This window comes from Coregonus clupeaformis, chromosome 16, assembly GCF_020615455.1.
Source record: "Coregonus clupeaformis isolate EN_2021a chromosome 16, ASM2061545v1, whole genome shotgun sequence".
In the NCBI taxonomy this organism is placed as follows: Eukaryota; Metazoa; Chordata; class Actinopteri; order Salmoniformes; family Salmonidae; genus Coregonus; species Coregonus clupeaformis.
The window spans coordinates 2983628-2995694 of record NC_059207.1 but is presented as its reverse complement, the minus strand read 5'-3'; the positions used below and the strand labels follow the sequence as shown (position 1 = coordinate 2995694).

General features: G+C 44.0%; 1 protein-coding gene across 3 annotated transcripts in view; it reads left to right on the top strand.

Moving 5' to 3' along the window:
- Positions 1–12067, top strand: part of kdm6ba (lysine (K)-specific demethylase 6B, a) — a 122424-nt gene that overhangs the window by 60819 nt on the left and 49538 nt on the right. Inside the window, exon 1 of one of the 3 annotated variants that reach the window (XM_045225577.1) lies at positions 434–958. The exons of the other annotated variants lie outside the window; for them this stretch is intronic. The gene's annotated coding sequence lies outside the window, so the exon portion shown is untranslated. Of the gene's footprint in view, positions 1–433; positions 959–12067 lie in introns of those variants that run through there. 3 annotated transcript variants of the gene reach the window in all.

Below are 12067 nucleotides of genomic sequence, written 5' to 3'. Positions count from 1 at the left end.
TATTTATTTTCCCATTTGTACTTTAACTATTTGCACATTGTTACAACACTGTATATATACATAATATGACATTTGAAATGTCTTTATTCTTTTGAAACTTCTGAGTGTAATGTTTACTGTTAATATTTATTTCACTTTTGTTTACTATCTACTTCACTTGCTTTGGCAATGTTAACATACGTTTCCCATGCCAATAAAGCCCTTAAATTGAAATTGAATTGAATTGAGAGAGAGAGAGAGAGAGAGAGAGAGAGAGAGAGAGGAGAGAGAGGGAGAGAGAGAGGGAGGTGGGGAACGGGCGAATGAAATGAAAACGAGGCCAGAGCCTGTCTGAGAGAGGAGAGGAGAGGAGGAGGAGGGTGATGAGAGAAGAGGGGGAGGAGCTGTTCAGGGAAAGGCAGGGGGAAAACGAGAGAGAGGCAGGCTGGGGGGTTGGGCTCCAGGATCTGTGGTGTGCTCTGTTCCTTTCCTTTCTTTGTTTGACTACTGAGTGGAAAAAAAGCGAGACAGAAAAAGAGAGTGTGTGTGTGTGTGTGTGGGGGAGAGAGAGGGTGAGTGAAAGAGGGAGAGAAAGGAAAGAGGAGATCCAAAGCGAGAAGCACACACTTTTTTTCTGGAAGAGGGAGAGATAGACAAAAACGCAATTCTATTTTTGTATCATTTGCCTTCTATTTTTTTATTCTGCATGCTTCTGACACCAGTGTCAGTTTGGGGTGCTGGTTGTGTGTGTGTGTGTGTTTTTTTGTGTGCATCGGTCCGTCGCTCAGAGTGTGTGGGGGGGAACCTAGTTCCTGGCCCCCGCCGGTCCGTCTGGTTTAAAGGGAACAGAAGGGAAAACAAAGCTAAGGCTGAAGCCGCTGTTGTAGCTAGCCTGCCTCGCTGCTCTGCTCTGCCCTAGCTAGCTAACACAACAATCTGGATATTACTACTCAGCACCACAGCCTAAACCCTAACCAAGGTAAGAGCTTTCTCATTTTGCACACACACTCACACATACACTGCTTGCTTTGAACAAATGCTAGAGGTGTTATAGCTAGCTTGCAGCTAGCATCAAGGGTAGACAAAAGCAAGCTAGCAAGAGAAAGTTGCTGTGCAGTGGAGAGAGAGACTGTGTGTGTTTTGTGTGTGTGTGTGTATGTGTGAAATGAAGCATACACAGAGAGATTGTACGTCAGCTGGTTGGTAGTGTGTTTATGTTGCTGGCTGTCACTGACTTCTACCCGCTGGTGTTGGAAACACAAAAGTAGTTTATTTTTTATTTTTTATTTATTTTTCTCTCTCTCTCTCCCCTTCTCTCTCTTCCTCGTTCACTCAGTGGAGGTTCCTCTGTGATTTAAATGCCAGCTTGCACAAAAGGCTACTCTCTTTCTCTCTTTTCTTTCTCTCTCTCTCTCACTCTCTCCCCCCTCTCCCTCTCTTTCTATCCTAGCTGGTATGGTTTTACATATGGATCTATGCTATGGGAGTTGCTGGCTAAGCATTAAGGAGTACATCCCTGTCCCTATACATACTGAGAGGGAGAGAGAAAGAGAGAGATTATTTTGACCCTTGATTATTGTTGTTACTGTTGTCCCGTTGACAATATTGATTATTATTATTTTAACAATGTTAATATTATAAATCTCCAAAGTAAGCTTTGGCAATATGTACATTGTTACGTCATTCCAATAAAGCAAATTGAATTGAGAGAGAGAGAGAGCGAGAGAGCGAGCTGGGGCTGGGGCTAGTGAGACTGTGTTCGGCAATGGTGCTCTTTGTAGCTGCTGGTGTAGGCGGGTGTTTGGGGTTGTTCCGGTCACTAGTCTGCGGTCAGTGTGTGGTGTGGGTGGGGGGTGGGGGGGGTGTTACTGATAGCAGGCGGATGTAGGGAGGCGCCCAAGGACTAATGTGAGCTCTAGTGATCAGCATACTATTGTTGTGCGTGTGATATCCTACAGTGTCTTTGACAGGATTTCCTGCATCAGCAATGTCCTGGAGAATGGGATCAATGCAATGTGTGCATCCGTGCACGTGTGTGAATGTGTAGTGTTCCCAGTGCTCATTAAGTACCAGAGCCTGTACTTTAAACCAATCCAAACTCCTAGAGAATAGAAACACTCCTCACTGATACACACACCTCATCATCACAGCTGTAAACCGATACGTACTCTACCCCCCTGACACACACACACACACACACACACACAACTAGCAGAGCCCAAATCACTGAACCCATCTCCCCTGTGTCACTATTCCATTTGCCTCCCCCTTCTCTCCTCCTCCTCTCCTTTAGGAGATTTCCTGCCCTCCCTCCTCTCTCCCTCTCTCTCTCTCTCTCTCCATCGCGCCGTAATCACTTGATTCATTAATTCATTAGCACCGGAAGTACATCCCTCACTCTCCTCCCTCGCTCTGTCAATTTTTTCCCTCTTTCCTGTCGGGAGTGACTCAGGCGCAGGTTCACCCCGGGTCGACTGCTGTGCTACTTCTAGAATAGATCTGCGTGCGCCGGTCTCCTGTGCTGTCTAATGTGCCGTCATTATTGCTCTATAAGGAAATATCTACACTAGACACACAGTAATCCGTTTTTACATAGATTTACATAGATATTCCTGTTGCGGGTTTGTATATATAGTTTGCCATATTTTGTAGGCTATATATATAACTGTGGGGGAAATATTTCTATATATTCTAGGCTAAATGTAGGGTATTTTGATATTAATCTTGGGATATAAGTGTGTATTTCTAATAATGCTCATACTATTGAGATATGAGGTGAAGGTGACAGTGGCCTCTGGTGAGGATGTCCTTGTAGCAACAAACCATTTCCTGCACCAGGCATTATGACACGGCTGTGCTGTGGCCCCCTGTGTGTAGGTGTCCTCTCTTTGCTCTGATGGTCGTCTGTTCCCTCTGCAGATGTGCACACACAGAGGGGTGTGAGAGAGTGTGTGTGTGTGTGTGTGTGCCAACACCCAGGCCAGTCCCCCCATGGCTGAAGGGTAGATTGTGCATTCATTGGAATGGAGGCGGTGTTGGTGGGGGATGGGGAGAGAGAGAGAGAGAGGGAGGGCGGGGGTGATTGAGTGTGCTGCCTGGAGAAGAAAGAGAGACAGAGGGAGAGAGAGCTAGAGTGAAAGAGAGGGGGAGGGGTGGGCTGCCTGGTGGTGTGCTTAAGGAGGAGGAGGGCAATAGACAAACAGAGAGAGAGACAGATCGAGACGGCAGGGTGTGGGTTACGGGTGTCTAGCTTACTGGCTGGCGCCTGGGTTGAGGATGAGGCTGGGGCTGAGGTTGGGGAGAGGGACAAGGCTATAGACTGGGGGTTAGGGCTGGGAGAGGGACAAGGCTATAGACTGGGGGTTAGGGCTGGGAGAGGGACAAGGCTATAGACTGGGGGTTAGGGCTGGGAGAGGGACAAGGCTATAGACTGGGGGTTAGGGCTGGGAGAGGGACAAGGCTATAGACTGGGGGTTAGGGCTGGGAGAGGGACAAGGCTATAGACTGGGGGTTAGGGCTGGGAGAGGGACAAGGCTATAGACTGGGGGTTAGGGCTGGGAGAGGGGAGACAAGGAGTCCACATGATGGGACTGACTTCCTTGTTTGTTCAGGTTTGTCTAGATTAGAGAGAGAAGCAGACAGAGAGAGAGTTTTCCTCAGTGAAAACAATGTACTGAGCAAATGTCAAATTGGCTTTTTACCAAATTACCGTACGACAGACCACGTATTCACCCTGCACACCCTAATTGACAAACAAACAAACCAAAACAAAGGCAAAATCTTCTCATGCTTTGTTGATTTCAAAAAAGCTTTTGACTCAATTTGGCATGAGGGTCTGCTATACAAATTGATGGAAAGTGGGGTTGGGGGAAAAACATACGACATTATAAAATCCATGTACACAAACAACAAGTGTGCGGTTAAAATTGGCAAAAAACACACACATTTCTTTCCACAGGGCCATGGGGTGAGACAGGGATGCAGTTTAAGCCCCACCCTCTTCAACATTTATATCAACGAATTGGCGAGGGCACTAGAACAGTCTGCAGCACCCGGCCTCACCCTACTAGAATCTGAAGTCAAATGTCTTCTGTTTGCTGATGATCTGGTGCTTCTGTCACCAACCAAGGAGGGCCTACAGCAGCACCTAGATCTTCTGCACAGATTCTGTCAGACCTGGGCCCTGACAGTAAATCTCAGTAAGACAAAAATAATGGTGTTCCAAAAAGGTCCAGTTGCCAGGACCACAAATACAAATTCCATCTAGACACCGTTGCCCTAGAGCACACAAAAAACTATACATACCTCGGCCTAAACATCAGCGCCACAGGTAACTTCCACAAAGCTGTGAACGATCTGAGAGACAAGGCAAGAAGGGCCTTCTATGCCATCAAAAGGAACATAAAATTTGACATACCAATTAGGATCTGGCTAAAAATACTTGAATCAGTTATAGAACCCATTGCCCTTTATGGTTCTGAGGTCTGGGGTCCGCTCACCAACCAAGAATTCACAAAATGGGACAAACACCAAATTGAGACTCTGCATGCAGAATTCTGCAAAAACATCCTCCGTGTACAACGTAAAACACCAAATAATGCATGCAGAGCAGAATTAGGCCAATACCCGCTAATTATCAAAATCCAGAAAAGAGCCGTTAAATTCTATAACCACTTAAAAGGAAGCGATTCCCAAACCTTCCATAACAAAGCACAGAGAGATGAACTTGGAGAAGAGTCCCCTAAGTAAGCTTGTCCTGGGGCTCTGTTCACAAACACAAACAGACCCCACACAGCCCCAGGACAACAACAACAACAACACAACTAGACCCAACCAAATCATGAGAAAACAAAAAGAGAATTACTTGACACATTGGAAAGAACAAACAAAAAAACAGAGCAAACTAGAATGCTATTTGGCCCTAAACAGAGAGTACACAGTGGCAGAATACCTGACCACTGTGACTGACCCAAACTTAAGGAAAGCTTTGACTATGTACAGACTCAGTGAGCATATCCTTGCTATTGAGAAAGGCTGCCGTAGGCAGACCTGGCTCTCAAGAGAAGACAGGCTATGTGCACACCGCCCCAAAATGAGGTGGAAACTGAGCTGCACTTCCTAACCTCCTGCCAAATGTATGACCATATTAGAGACACATATTTCCCTCAGATTACAGCGATCCACAAAGAATTCTAAAACAAACCCAATTTTGATAAACTCCCTTATCTACTGGGTGAAAAACCACAGTGTGCCATCACAGCTGCAAGATTTGTGACCTGTTGCCACAAGAAAAGGGCAACCAGTGAAGAACAAACACCATTGTAAATACAACACATATTTATAACTATTTGCACATTGTTACAACACTGTATATATACATAATATGACATTTGAAATGTCTTTATTCTTTTGAAACTTCTGAGTGTAATGTTTACTGTTAATATTTATTCTACTTCCCTTGCTTTGGCAATGTTAACACACGTTTCCCATGCCAATAAAGCCCTTAAATTGAATTGAAATTGAATTGAGAAAGATAGTGTGAGGGAGAGAGAGAAAATTGAGAAACAAAGAGAGACATACCAAGACCTGCTCAAGAAGAAGACACACACAGTGTATTTGCTGAGTGTGCACATGGTTTCTTTGATAGAGAGAGACTGGGATTTGTTTAGTTAAATAAATGGGTTCCAGTCGCTCCAGTCACGGTAGGGACATCTCTGTACACACACACACACACACACACACTCTACACACCACCAAGTCACGGTAGGGACATCTCTGTACACACACACACACTCTACACACCACCAAGTCACGGTAGACACAATCACACCACACACACGCACACACATCACAAATTACCTACACCCCTTTACTCACCTGGGCCCCTTGGCACAGACCCCACTCCCTTGCTCTCAAACTATTATGGGAGCACTCCCTCCTTACAGCATACAGTGTTTGTGAGGAGTGTGTATTTGTATATGTGCGTGTGTATGTGTGTTTGTGTCTCACAGCTTTCTTGGCATCTGTTCTCTCGAGGGTGTGACGGGTTGAGCGTGCGTGTTCGTGCGCTCCTGGGAGTGTTTTTATGTCTCTCTGTTAAAGGTTAACTGTGCAACCGAGTGTAAGTTTTAGTGTCTGTTGCATAATGTGTGTGTGGAGGGAGTTGATAAAAGAGGTCAATGGAACGAAATGGGGAGTGTTTGAGAGAGAGAGGGAGAGATAGAGAGAGAGAGAGAGAGAGAGACAGAGAGAGAGAGACAGAGAGAGATTTCTGTATATATACATAATATGACATTTGAAATGTCTTTATTCTTTTTGAACTTCTGAGTGTAATGCTTACTGTTAATATGTATTGTTTATTTCACTTTTGTTTACTATCTACTTCACTTGCTTTGGCAACGTTAACATACGTTTCCCATGCCAATAAAGCCCTTAAATTGAATTGAATTGAAATTTCATTGAACGACAGAGAGAGAGAGAGAGAGAGAGAGAGAGAGAGAGAGAGAGAGAGCAGTAAGGGGGAACCTAAGCCCCAAATTGAAATAGAATAAGGGCATTTCCATGTAAATAAAAGAACCCACGAACACCAACATGTGAAGTTCATAGGAGCATGTCAAATTTGGTGCCCCCCCCTCAAAAGAATATATATATTTCTTTACTAAAAACTTTACAAAAAGAAATCACTCGCAGGCCGGTTTTGCCCTGTTGGCCGCCTGTTGCCAATCCCTATCCTACACTATCTTTTGGGTTAAACTAATTTGCAAGTCACATACCATTACACAAGATCTACTAATACATCCAAGGGAAACCAGAGGAATTTAACCAAATCTGGCAAACTTATAAAGAGTTCATGGCATTTAGAGCTAAGTAATATATATTTTTTGTATCTTTATATACATATATTTTTACTGCTTTTATTGACATGACTGAAACTATTTGTCCTAGTCTGTAATTGTCAGTTTGTGGATCTCTTTCTTTTGTTCAGTTTTGTTTTGTTTTTGTACGGTTGGTCGCTTTTGATTTGTATAGTTTTTTTGTGAATACACAAACACTTACTAGCTTACACAAAACACTGAAACTCCCCCCGCGGTGTTGGGTTTGGTTATGGGAGCTGAACCACGCAGCAACCCAGACCCCTCACTGTTGGAGACAACACATCACCCCATTCCCAATTGTTTGTACTATGGGGGATAGTAGATTGACATAGGCTAGTGCTTTTGCTGTTTGTTAGCCCAACTCATCTTGTTGGCTGACCCAATATCTTCAATATGCACCTCGGAATTGGATATGGACGCGCGCTGTTGCGTCCCCGATGTGTCTGTCTTCACTTGTAGCCTGTGAGAAAGTCTGGGTAGCCATTTGATTAGATGTTGAGGAGTCTTATGGCTTGGGGGTAGAAGCTGTTTAGAAGCCTCTTGGACCTAGACTTGGCGCTCCGGTACCGCTTGCCGTGCGGTATTAGAGAGAGCAGTCTATGACTAGGGTGGCTGGAGTCTTTGACAATTTTTAGGTCCTTCCTCTGACACCGCCTGGTATAGATGGTGCAGCTGTAGAACCTTTTGAGGATCTGAGGAATAAATTAGAATAAAAGCCAGTGTGTAGAATAATACCCAAATATGCAAAGGAGGATATTGTATATTTCTACCTTTGTGTATCTATTCAGGATACATCACAATGAAGAGAATGACTTTAATATCTATAATTATACTGTGTAGTACAGATCAGGGAACCATTATGTAATTCCGTTACCAGATGTACAGTTGAAGTCGGAAGTTTACATACACCTTAGCCAAATACATTTAAACTCAGCTTTTCACAATTCCTGACATTTAATCAGTCCCCTGTAGCTCAGTTGATAGAGCATGGCGCTTGCAACGCCAGGGTTGTGGGTTCGTTTCCCACGGGGGGCCAGTATGAAAATGTATGCACTCACTAACTGTAAGTCGCTCTGGATAAGAGCATCTCCTAATGACAAAAATATAATCCTAGTAAAAATGTGCTGTCTTAGGTCAGTTAGGATCACCACTTTATTTTAAGAATGTGAAATGTCAGAATAATAGTAGAGAATTATTTATTTAAGCTTTTATTTCTTTCATCACATTCCCAGTGGGTCATAAGTTTACATAAACTCAATTATTATTTGGTAGCATTGCCGTTAAATTGTTTAACTTGGGTCAAGCGTTTCGGGTAGCCTTCCACAAGCTTCCCACAATAAGTTGGGTGAATTTTGGCCCATTCCTCCTGACAGAGATGGTGTAACTGAGTCAGGTTTGTAGGCCTCCTTGCTCGCACACGCCTTTTCAGTTCTGCCCACAAATGTTCTATAGGATTGAGGTCAGGGCTTTGTGATGGCCACTCCAATACCTTGACTTTGTTGTCCTTAAGCCATTTTGCCACAACTTTGGATGTATGCTTAGGGTCATTGTCCATTTGGAAGACCCATTTGCGACCCAGCTTTAACTTCCTGACTGATGTCTTGAGATGTTGCTTCAATATATCCACATAATTTTCCTTCCTCATGATGCCATCTATTTTGTGATGCTGCCACCCCCGTGCTTCACGGTTGGGATGGTGTTCTTCGGCTTGCAAGCCATCCCCTTTTTCCTCCAAACATAATGATGGTCATTATGGCCAAACAGTTCTGTTTTTGTTTCATCAGACCAGAGGACATTTCTCCAAAAAGTACGATCTTTGTCCCCATGTGCAGTTGCAAACCGTAGTCTGGCTTTTTTATGGCGGTTTTGGAGCAGTGGCTTCTTCCTTGCTGAGCGGCCTTTCAGGTTATGTCGATATAGGACTCGTCTTACTGTGGATATAGATACTTTTGTACCTGTTTCCTCCAGCATCTTCACAGGGTCCTTTGCTGTTGTTCTGGGATTGATTTGCACTTTTCGCACCAAAGTACGTTCATCTCTAGGAGACAGAACGCGTCTCCTTCCTGGGCGGTATGATGGCTGCGTGGTCCCATGGTGTTTATACTTGCGTACTATTGATTGTACAGATGAACGTGGTACCTTCAGGCATTTGGAAATTGCTCCCAAGGATGAACCAGACTTATGGAGGTCTACCATTTTTTTTCTGAGGCCTTGGCTGATTTATATTAATTTTCCCATGATGTCAAGCAAAGAGGCACTGAGTTTGAAGGTAGGCCTTGAAATACATCCACAGGTACACCTCCAATTGACTCAAATGATGTCAATTAGCCTATCAGTAAACTTCTGACCCACTGGAATTGTGATACAGTGAATTATAAGTGAAATAATCTTTCTGTAAACAATTGTTGGAAAAATTACTTGTGTCATGCACAAATTAGATGTCCTAACCGACTTGCCAAAACTATTGTTTGTTAACAAGAAATGTGTGGAGTGGTTGAAAAACGAGATTTAATGACTCCGACCTAAGTGTATGTAAACTTCCGACTTCAACTGTAGTTCTCTGTAGTTCAATAACCAAAAAATATGTTTTCTAACTCAAGGTGTCATGTCATAGCTGACATCTGAATCTTAATTCAAAGCATATATTTAAGAGTTTTTTTTTTTCAATGGTCACATAAAAAACATGGAGATTTTACCGAAATTCTGTTACCAAACTTTGCAACTGGACAGTTCTTCCAGTAAAGGTGTTTTAGTAAAATGTTCAGTGGACATTTCTACAATTAGTCCTTGTGCATAGAGGTGGATGGTTTGTTAAACTTTGAAATCAATGGTTTTTGTTTGGTAACATTTTGAAGTGAAAAATCTGAGTCTCAGCGTAATGGAGTGGAATTGCCCTTAACAACATCTACAAACGTTATACAACACACACACAAACTTGACTGCTCCATCTGTAGTCCAAGCTCTGTGTTTTTACTCCTCTCTTTAATTCTCTTTTTTCTCTCTCCCTCCTTTGTTTATGACTGTTGTTTCTCATCAGGTTGGACCAGCCCAAACCAGCATTGCTCAGTAAATGTTTTTTTGTTTACGTGTGTGTGTGTGTATGTGTGTGTGTGTGTGTGTGTGTGTGTGTGTGTGTGTGTGTGTGTGCAGGCATTCATGTACGTGTGTGTGCATGCATGTGTGTGAGTGCAATGATAGGTATGTCTCCTGTACTTTGCACACAGTTGGTGCCTCACCAGGGCGAGGTTGTGTTGCATCATCACACTGCTCGAGTGACTCCCTCGTCCTAGACCAGTCTAACTCACCCACCCTGCTCTCTACAACCATTACCTACAGTGAGGGGGAAAAGTATTTGATCCCCTGCTGATTTTGTACGTTTGCCCACTGACAAAGACATGATCAGTCTATACTTTTAATGGTAGGTTTATTTGAACAGTGAGAGACAGAATAACAACAACAAAATCCAGAAAAACGCATGTCAAAAATGTTATAAATGGATTTGCATTTTAATGAGGGAAATAAGTATTTGACCCCTCTCCAAAACATGACTTAGTACTTGGTGGCAAAACCCTTGTTGGCAATCACAGAGGTCAGACGTTTCTTGTAGTTGGCCATCAGGTTTGCACACATCTCAGGAGGGATTTTGTCCCACTCCTCTTTGCAGATCTTCTCCAAGTCATTAAGGTTTCGAGCCTGACGTTTGGCAACTCGAACCTTCAGCTCCCTCCACAGATTTTCTATGGGATTAAGGTCTGGAGACTGGCTAGGCTACTCCAGGACCTTAATGTGGTCCTTCTTGAGCCACTCCTTTGTTGCCTTGGCCGTGTGTTTTGGGTCATTGTCATGCTGGAATACCCATCTACGACCCATTTTCAATGCCCTGGCTGAGGGAAGGAGGTTCTCACCCAAGATTTGACGGTGCATGGCCCCGTCCATCGTCCCTTTGATGCGGTGAAGTTGTCCTGTCCCCTTAGCAGAAAAACACCCCCAAAGCATAATGTTTACACCTCCATGTTTGACGGTGGGGATGGTGTTCTGGGGGTCATAGGCACCATTCCTCCTCCTCCAAACACGGCGAGTTGAGTTGATGCCAAAAAGCTCGATTTTGGTCTCATCTGACCACAACACTTTCACCCAGTTCTCCTCTGAATCATTCAGATGTTCATTGGCAAACTTCAGATGGGCCTGTATATGTGCTTTCTTGAGCAGGGGGACCTTGCGTGCGCTGCAGGATTTCAGTCCTTCACGGCGTAGTGTGTTACCAATTGTTTTCTTGGTGACTATGGTCCCAGCTGCCTTGAGATCATTGACAATATCCTCCCATGTAGTTCTGGGCTGATTCCTCACCGTTCTCATGATCATTGCAACTCCACGAGGTGAGATCTTGCATGGAGCCCCAGGCCGAGGGAGATTGACAGTTATTTTGTGTTTCTTCCATTTGCGAATAATCGCACCAACTGTTGTCACCTTCTCACCAAGCTGCTTGGCAATGGTCTTGTAGCCCATTCCAGCCTTGTGTAGGTCTACAATCTTTTCCCTGACATCCTTGGAGAGCTCTTTGGTCTTGGCCATGGTGGAGAGTTTGGTATCTGATTGATTGATTGCTTCTGTGGACAGGTGTCTTTTATACAGGTAACAAACTGAGATTAGGAGCACTCCCTTTAAGAGTGTGCTCCTAATCTCAGCTTGTTACCTGTATAAAAGACACCTGGGAGCCAGAAATCTTTCTGATTGAGAGGGGGTCAAATGCTTATTTCCCTCATTAAAATGCAAATCAATTTATAACATTTTTGACATGCGTTTTTCTGGATTTTGTTGTTGTTATTCTGTCTCTCACTGTTCAAATAAACCTACCATTAAAATTATAGACTGATAATTTCTTTGTCAGTGGGCAAACGTACAAAATCAGCAGGGGATCAAATACTTTTTTCCCTCACTGTACTCTATACCTATGATGAAGCACCCTACACACACACATACATATATACATACTGTACATACACACACGCACACCAGATGACACATTGCCTCATCGACCTTTGACCTCCCCCTTGTGTGTGTTTGTGTAGGGTGCTCCTCCTGAGTGGCGCAGTGGTCTAAGGCACTGCATCGCAGTGCTAGCTGTGCCACTAGAGATCCTGGTTCGAATCCAGGCTCTGTCATAGCCGGCCACGACCGGGAGACCCATGGGGCGGCGCACAATTGGCCCAGCG